Source organism: Lactuca virosa, chromosome 7 (genome assembly GCF_052849685.1).
Source record: "Lactuca virosa cultivar CGN04683 chromosome 7, Lactuca_virosa_CGN04683_v6, whole genome shotgun sequence".
In the NCBI taxonomy this organism is placed as follows: domain Eukaryota; kingdom Viridiplantae; phylum Streptophyta; class Magnoliopsida; order Asterales; family Asteraceae; genus Lactuca; species Lactuca virosa.
The window spans coordinates 247401053-247410962 of record NC_136432.1 but is presented as its reverse complement, the minus strand read 5'-3'; the positions used below and the strand labels follow the sequence as shown (position 1 = coordinate 247410962).

Below are 9910 nucleotides of genomic sequence, written 5' to 3'. Positions count from 1 at the left end.
TTATTTCAAATCTATTTCTAATTTTTTTAATTTTCTAAGTTTTCTAGCAATTTATATTTTCGAGCCCCTACCCCACACTTATTACATACAATGCCCTCACTGTATGCAAAAAAATAATATAAAGTAATAAAAGGGAGAAAAAGGAACAGACTCCCCTCGGGTAGTACTGGCGAGATTGACTCTAGAAGTATGGGAACTTGAACATTTTGTACAATGGACATCTTCAATTATGGCGAATGGAGCTTGGATCTTCGACAAATGAGACATGTAAATGTGCCGGAAAAATATGAATCCGAGACTTTAATCTTCAACAAATGTAGTGTAGAAAATCTTCAAAGCATAATAGACCAATGTAGGAAACCATACGGCACATTGCATGGTGTAGAGAAAAATAGTATTCTAACTTCTGCATGCCACGTCGTGGTGTATGAGTATACGAAATGTTGTCGCAAAAGAATTGATTCCGAAATCGCGATGTATACTGGATTCACGATTTGGAGTTAATGTCCACGTCGTGTAAACTGGGCGTCATAATTTATATAATCTGTGAATCAAGTTAGATGAAACTTGATTAAATAACTTTTAGATGCTTTCAAAACTCTTAAACTTCGTAACTCTTCTCTCATTGTTTACTTGTATCTCTCACGAATATAACCCCACACTTATCAAAGAAAGTGGGTCTCGAATCATATCTCTAAATGACACGGCTTCTCTCGAAAAACTCCTATATCTAACTCTTAACATCCCACGCACAAAAGCTCATGAAATTTGCAACAAAACAAGTTATAGAGAAGAAAAGAAAATAACCATCCATCATTTGGTTACAAGTATTAAACATAATAAAAACAAATAAACTTCCAAAACCAAACAAAAACTAAAAGTAAAAAACTAATAATCATCATCATCGCCTTGAGCTGCACTTGTTCCTGCTTCGTCTCCTGGTCTCGTCCACTCTTCCCATGTTGGAATTTACGGGCAATGAGGTGGTTTCGTGGGAGTTCATTCCATATTCATATGTGTACACAAAGCGTCGAGCATTTAGGTGTTGTTGTTGACGCCTCCACGAAGATTATCCAAATACAAACCGACCTAACTCTAAAATGGATTGGTCGATATCCCCCCCCCTCAAATTGTTGAGGTGCTTGCTGCGGTTGGTCTCTCTCTCCGCGAGCTCTAACATTGCGCCTCCCCCGTTGCCTAGGTTGTTCCCTTGTTCCTCCATGGGTTGCTCAACGTCTTCTGGAGGTATAACAAAACCTCCTCGCGTATTCACCACGACCCGAATTACACTCAAAACATGGATAGTCAATTCATTGTCCGAAAAGCATGTGAGATTCCTAATAAAATTAGGACTCAAGATACCATAGGATCAGGCCAGTCGGGTGACTAAGTGTCCACCCGTAATAGGACTACCGGGTCGAGAATTAGCCGACTTCTTCCCCATGAATTGTGAAAGCATATTAGGGATGACACAAACAACGCCGGGTGTAATTATGCTCCACAAATGAAACAAATTCTGAATAGGCACCTTATCCCCGTGATTTTTATGATTGATTGAGAAAGTGGCTAGGCGATGCAGAAACCGGTAAACAGGATTCTAGATTTTTCCCTCTCATGCATCACGAGAATTATACCCATGATTATAAATGGTTCTCCAAAACACGACATCAGTAACCCCCAAGGTGAAACCTCGAACACAATCTTGTAAAAATAGCACGAAAGATGGTGATTGTGTTTCCTCTTCGGTGTAAAGTCCCATGTGCCACACAAACTCCCTAAGGCTACACTCGCTGTACACACCCCCCAAAAGAAAAGCAAGCGCCCGATTATAGTTAGGATCGGTGGTCTTGTCTTCATAATTTACGGAACCAATAACACCTGATAAACGATTTCTTGAATAGCAAAGAGATTCCTCCAACCGTTGCATGTGAATGAAAATCCATCTCCCACGAAAAATTTCGACCAAAACCTTTCTAACTCCGCAACCATCCATACCCCGCGTAACCATGCCTAATCCACAATAGAAGCAATCGTGAACTGGCGGTTGTACAACCACCCCAACCGATTCTCATAATTGTTTAGCATAGCACGAGAGAGGTTTTGAAGAAACCGGTAGACCGGGTGGATACTTAACACATCAATAGGATCTTGTTCTTGAGGAACTGCTCTTTGAGGACCCAGTTGTTCCTGAAATAAACAATAATAGACAAAACAAACCAAAACCACAAAGAGATTAAATTGTAAGGCAAAAAAGAAAACTGGTCGCCCAGAATCCACGTCGTGGGTTTCAACTCCATGTTGTGGAACGTGTTCGTGTCGTGAATCCAGATTGTTCCTAGTAGGGTCAAAACGAATCAACAATAGCACTTGCGGTTTGTTTATCCTGTATATCTAAGGTCTTACATCACACATGCATTCAAAATTCATCAACCAAGTGACTCAATTTTGGCTATTTCAACTCTAATAAAAACCCTAACCACTAAATGAAAAAAAATTAGGGGAAATTAACAAGATTAGGGAGTGTAACACTTACCAAATGCAGTTAGGAAACAAATAAAGCCAGAAATTGTGGAAGTAGAATGCAAAAATCGGGTGTGGGGCTGCTTGTTCTTCGTCCGTGCGTGTGTTAGGAAAATGGGGGTTGGTGAAAAGTGAAGTATCCTATACTGGTACCCCCCCCCCCCCGGTGACTTTTTAAAGTCCATGTCGTGGGTTCAATTCCACGTCGGGGCTTATCCGATGGGCTTAGAGTCATCGGGTCATATGAATTTACCACGAGGTGGCTGTTGGGCCACGACGTGGTGTCGCTAAAATGACAAAAAGATCAATTTTTTTTCTTAACACTTTAGTTTTGTTTCTAAAACTTCTTTCAAACAATTTTATGAACCCCACAATAGATTTCTGCCTTTTCTAACCTTAAGATGACCAATATGATTATTATCCTAAGAATAAACTAGAAATGCAAAAACTAAAAATGCAAAAACGAAAAGAATTTCAAACCAAGCTCGGGTTGCCTCCCGTGAAGCGCTTCTGTTTGTTGGAGTCATGAGCCGGGCTCTGTGCCGCTTCACGTTGAATTCGTCAGAGTGTCCGTCACCAATTGTATCTTTTTCTCCTTCCATTTCCTTTTATAAGCTTGAACTCGTCTAAGATTGGATTTTTTAGAATTTTCTTTTTTTACCCTTTTCATCATTCTCTTCAAGCTTCCTCTTAATTCATTTATTCTCTTTGAGTTTATGTCCCACTTTTTTTGCATTCTTTAGCTCCACGGTTACCATCATCTTGTCCAAAGTTAGTCTCTTTTCTTTGGAAGTAACCTCGTCCTCATCACATGATACTAAGTCTTATTCACCCTTTCTACTTACCCAAGATATTGGAGTTTTATAAGCAATTACTTCAAAAAACTGTTGGTATGGATGCTCTCGGCTTCAAAAAACTGTTGGTATGGATTCACCCTTTCTACTTACCCAAGATATTGGAGTTTGAATCTCTTCTTCCATAAGTTTTTCTAATTCCTCAAGTTCATTTTATTCATCAATGTTGAAGACTTCACCTTGAGCATCATTAATTTGAAATCCATATTCCACTCCAAAGGTAACTTCATCTTCTCCCACTCTTAAAGTATGTTTGGACTCGCGAATGTCTACCAAGGCTCTAGCAGTATTTAATAAAGGGCGACCAAGAATGATTGGGACATCGACATTTTCCTTCATGTCCAAAACAACAAAATCGATTGGAAAAACAAATTTCCCAATTTTTACCAATATATCCTCTACAATGCCTCGAGAATGAGTCACTGAACGATTTTCCATGTGAATTGTCATTCTAGTAGCCTTCAAATTCAGAAGATTTAGCTTCTGATAGAATGAAAAGGCATTAAATTTATGCTTGCCCCATAGTCGGCTAAAGCATAAGTCTTCTTCTTATTTCCAAATTCACATGGAAGAGTGAGGCGTCCAGGATCTCCCATTTTCTTTGGTAACTCTCCCAATATTACTTTAGAACTTTGCTCACTAAGTATCACCTTGTAATTATTCTCTAGTTGTTGGCGGGTATCTAATAAGTCTTGTAAGAACTTGGCATATTCAGGAACTTGAGACAATGCTTTAATAAAAGGAGTATTTATTGAAATACCCTTCACTTGCTTCATAAACTTCAAGTGTTCCTGCTCCAGTGGGTGAATATAAGCTCGAGATGGAAATGGTAAAGGAGGACGATAAGTTTGAACATCACTAAAAATTTTCTGTTCAGACCCACCCCACGTCGTGGAGATTGAATCTCCACGTCATGGATTCAAAGTTTCAGCAATATTCTTTTCTTCTATTTTTGACTTCTTTGGCTTTGGTCCGGACTGATGTGTATCGGCTTCAAGTGCTTCAAGGGACTCAGAGATGGTCTCCTCTTCAGTTTCGATCATCATAGCATGTGGTTGAGGCTTTTTGTAGGGAATTGGTGGAGATAATCTTTCATTTACCAACGTGGTTAGTTGACCAAGTTGGGCTTCAATATTTTGGATCGATGCTTGTTGATTCCACATTAGATTTTGATGTTCCCTTATCATCGCACCCGTCTCATCGTGTCTTTTCTCCGAAGCCTCCATGAATCGGTGTAGCATGGACTCAAGATCAACTTTCTTTTCAGGTGGTGGTTGCTCCTTTTGGTAAAAGCCTCGGCCAGTCTGCCTATATTTTTCTTCTTTTTGCTTCTTATATTCTTCATACGGCAACCAATCTTTCTTTGGCTTCCTCCAATCTTCATCATATTTATCTCCACTCGAGTAGCAAACTTGCACCTTCTTATTTCCGTTATCATCCAAGTGGCAGTCTTGGGTCAAGTGTGGACCATTGCATCTTTCACAACCAACTCTAGTAGCATGTATTGACTGGTCCAAATTTGCCATCCTCCGGTCCATAATGTTTAGCATAGCTAGAACAGCAGCCATGTCTTCAGATGTTCCACTACCTATTCCTTTTTCCCCATCGTATCTACGATTATGGTACTCACGAGAATGCTTGGAAAATTCTTCAATTAATTCCTTGATTTCAGCCAGATTTTTTTTAGTCAATGGTCCTTGAGAATCAAGGAGTTGCCTTGTCATGACATTAACCCCATCATAAAAGATAGACACTTCTTGTTGCTCATTCAGGTCATTTTGGGGGGAAGTCCTTATCAATCCCTTGTAGCATTCTCATGCTTCATATAGTGACTCCCCCGGTTGTTGCTCAAAATTTGCTATATCTTTCTTGAGTTTAGAAACTTTGGAAGGTGGGAAAAAGTGTTCTAAAAATTTCTCACGTATTTGTTGTTGGGTTTTGAGCATTCTAACACTCCTATGGTGTACATGCAACCCTATAAACCTAGGATCTATGTTTTCTCTATTATACATGCAAATATTAACTATTCCAAGGTTTCATCCTAACTAGCATATTATGAAGCACCTATACTACAAAGTTCTAGTTAGATGACATACCTTTTGATGTAGCTTGATGTCTTCAAGATTTAAGAGCTTAGCCCCAATAGTGTGGAAGCCTCAAATGGAATCACAAATCACCAAAACACCTTGGAAGAACTTGAGAGAATATGTATGCACACTAAAATCGGCCCACTCTTATTTTCACACACTTGTGCCAATTTTGTGAGCCAAGGACCCCTTTATATATTATGGAGGATTAGGGTTACATCCATGTAAACCCTAGTACCCATGACCTTTCATTTACATAGGATCCATGGGTTAAAAGCTCCATGGACCATCCATGAAAGCTTAGCCCAACCTAAATGAACTTGGCCCATTCCATATATATAAGAGTCCATATTTAATTAGTTCTTTTTGATCACTTAATTAATTCTAAATTAATTCTTGATCAATACTAATTAAATAATATGATTCCATATTAATATATTAGAACTTATAATATATTAATATAAATCATAAATAGACTATTCTCAAAAGACTATCCATATAAATTGTGCCGGTGAAGTGCAACCCAAATGGACCATGCCGGGTCGGGTCAAGTACATACCAAATATAGTTATGGACTTAGACATTAATCAAACAGTCTCCCACTTGGATAAGTCTAAAACTATTATTGAGTATGACTTCAAAACCTAACTGGCAATTGTAGCTCTGAAAACCGTTGTCGAACTCTGACCTTGTCAATGACTTGTCCATTAGATAAGGGATCATATATTCCTCCATTTTAGATATCATATGGAATGAGACATGGATTATAATCATTCTCTCTGTCCATTTGTTGTTTCCCGATTTTCGATTTATGATGACTGACTGATTGAACAAATCAAATCAGTCCTGTCTTGGCCAAGCACTCACATGTGTCATCGCTAAATCATCGAGGGGCCCACAGATATCGCTTTTATCCTGAAGGTAAAAGGAATGGATAAACTTCGACTCATATGGCTTGTTCTACAACTTGTTGAATCATACACAAAGGCACGTTTTATAGCATCGAGTTACCAATGCGTTTTCGTGCAATCAATGTATAACCAACTCATAGTAACAACTCATATCTCTAGGTTTGAAGAATATAAGATATTATCGTCTCACGATCACTCGTGATAAAATCCATGAGGTGAATCAAATGAGCGCGGGTTGAATCCAATACTCAGAACTTATGAGCACTCATGAGTGTTGTAGCACCACTTTGTCCACCAACTTGGACCTCTACAAACCAACCCATGACAGTCTTGATTCATATCTACTTCCAACATATGACCGACTGCGGATGGTTTGAATAACTTAATCATTCAGGAAGAGCGACTTAGTTATTCTGGAAGTCAAAACATGCAAAGTGAAACACAAGAATAAATGAATCAAATATGGTATCAAACCCTATGAATATAAATAAACACTTTTATTTATCACCATACTGATTACTCATTATTCATTGTTTCGGTTTTATCAACTTTATACTTGAATTAAAAACACTAGTTGTCCCATGCTCCAAGCATGTACACTATGTTTTTCTTAAACAATAGCTTTGCCATACACCAAGTATGCACTCTATGTTTGTCTATGATCATTACTTTGTGAAATAAACCAATTGAACATAATTTCAATGATTCTAATTTCACACTCCCAAATCCTTATCGAAAAATGTGAGAATTTCAAATTCCTATCATTTATCGAAATCTGCTTAGATTTTAAACTTATATGCACTGACCCTCCTGTAATGAATATGTACAAAGTCACAAAGACTTGTCAACAGTCATTATAAGGTATTCCAATGGAGATCAACTCCATGGAAACTAAGTCTCATATTCAAAGTACATTGCTTTGGACATGCTTCTTGCATTAAGTTTTCTAATCTTACACAGATAACTTCCACCTATGGAGACAACTCCACATTCTCATTTTGACTATCACTTATGAATAAGAGATGCCTCTTTTCAGAATATGTCAATATGGTCCTTCCAAAATTAGCACTATACTTCCAACTGTCCCTGAGCAACCAATCTTTGGTAAACCTGAGATTGTCCTCGACAATTGCTTAATCATTTTAGTCATATCCAATTCTAGACCTTTTCCCTTCTTAATGCCTCTGGGCATTTGGAAAAATTTAGAAATGACAAATATTATAGCACATGCAATCGATCATGTACCCAAAGCAAATGGTACACAATTCATGATGTCTCACATAAAGACATGATTCTAGACCAGTCTTTTGCTACAATATTTTTATTTGCCATGTTTTCAAAATTTGACTATGAAGAGGGATGCCGTAATCATAATCGAATTTTGAGAACGCAATATATAGAATTTCCTTAAGTTGAACCAATCCAACATGAAATTCATATATATATTCTTGACTAAAGATGATTAAGGTCTAAATCTAAGCCTTTAGAACTGAAATGAAGTATATCCGCTCCCTTAATTATAGCAAAACAACTTTTTCAATCCCTGTAGCCTCACGAATTGAAACTTTTGTTTTCTATAATTAACATTGCTAACTTGCAACACTAACAATAATTATCATGCTCCCAATTACATGATGATTATTAGCATAACACTTATGCTCCCACTAGCTTTGACATGTACTCAGTAATCAGCTGGACTTCTAGAAATCAATACTTTATTGATTTTCTTACCAAAGTTCAGATTTCTGATACGAGATGCTTTGATAAAACTTTATCAAAATCATACACCTTTCCTTAGATAGCATGCATGTGTGTCTAAACAATTTCAGAACTATGAAAAGGGATGCCGTAATCATAGTCTCAATTGTTTAGACCTTTTGCCATCTGCTTCAAATCTACTTGGTGGAAGTGTTTCCTCACCATCATTTTCATGAATCGGAGAGAAACCTTATGACCCTTAGATTTTATGGTGTATGTGTTCTTATCCATGTGAATCGTCAAAACCATAGTCACAAGACAAGGATAATGACAAATCCAAACTCATATGGACTGAACTTATGCAATCTTAACTTCTTGCCACCTGGCAGTACAGGGCCTGCCATTGCTTCCAAGTTGTTATGCAATCAATTGCGAACTTTCAGAACTCCTACGCAAAGCCAACTTTAACTGGAATGGGCACAGAATATGTCAACACGATAGGTTATAAACCTCAAGTCGTGTGCTAGTGAAGAACCTCAGGTTTTATTCTTGATTAGTTCTTGAAATTCTTTTTAGGATCTTTAAGACTCCCACTATCCTCTTGACATATAAGACTATCTTGCCAAATATTCAAGAGATAGTGCAGATTCTTTATCAAGACAAACATTTCACACAATTGGCCTTAGTTGGTCTTTGTTTTATCCAAAACATCACAACTTACCAATTTCAAATGTACAAGAGTAGGACACTTTTACTCTTACATTTGACAAGTGTTTTAAACCTTTCTTTAAGATATGTCACTCAAGTTACAATCTTGGAGTATGACTCTAAGAATTGTTTTGGAACGAAGTATGACTCATCTTCCTGATATAACCATTTCAACAATTCATGACTCCACTTCTTAGTCATAAGAATGCACTAAGATGACCTTTAGAGGACTAATTGTGATATGATTTCTAAATCATTAAGATGATCACAAACATGATACTAAAGTACTCTCCCATCTTTTCAGATTTGAGAAACTTTTATCTTTCTGCCTAATTTGATTTTTCCCATTCGTTCTGCCATACATTGAGACTTTTTCCAATGTTTCAGAATTATACTTAAACTTGTAAGTATAACCATATTTACTAAACTTTAGTAAATCAAATAGTCTTAACGAGCTTTGTGGTGGACATGACCAGTGCACAAGAATGTGTACTCGATCCCTTTAGTCCTTCACTTGACTCACACATCCATGTGAATAAGTAATTAGTCTTGATTTTCCAATGCTTGAAAGTTCTCATTCACCATACTATTCAACTTGCATGATTCCAAGTTTCGGTCAAATTGAAACTTGGGTGATGAGGAACTTTCCTGATTTGGTAAATTTAGACACTACCACAAATGAAAGAATAAATCCATTTTCCAATATTGCTGTCAGTGGAATCATATAAGCAACAATTTTCCATAAATGCCATTGTAAGGATACTTCAAATAAATAAAATTAAACAATTTTCTTTTATTTTAAAACTTTGCGGAAACACTTATCCTTACAATCCACATGGAAAATTGTTGTTATCTATTCCTTAGCAATATATCATAACTTCTTAAGCAACTACTCAAAATTCTGATGCGATCGAAATCCACCTTCGCGATCAGAATCAGCATATACTTCCTTTAAGATTTCTCTCTATTCTTTGATTCTTAAAACATCAACATGTGACCCAGTCACATCATGTAATGTGGATCTCAGAATAGAACTTAACAGAGTTAGATAATGGGCTCTACCTGATGTAGAGTCAAACTTATTGACTTTAACATCCTTAGGTAAATTTGGCAGCTTTGCAATCAACGCCCC

At 37.2% G+C, this 9910-nt stretch overlaps 1 non-coding gene across 1 annotated transcript; it reads left to right on the top strand.

Moving 5' to 3' along the window:
* The first annotated feature begins 5144 nt into the window (after positions 1-5144).
* LOC145128030 (small nucleolar RNA R71) lies at positions 5145-5251 on the top strand. The gene has a single exon (XR_013716633.1). It is a non-coding gene; the product is annotated as a small nucleolar RNA R71 (small nucleolar RNA).
* Positions 5252-9910: the final 4659 nt, after the last annotated feature.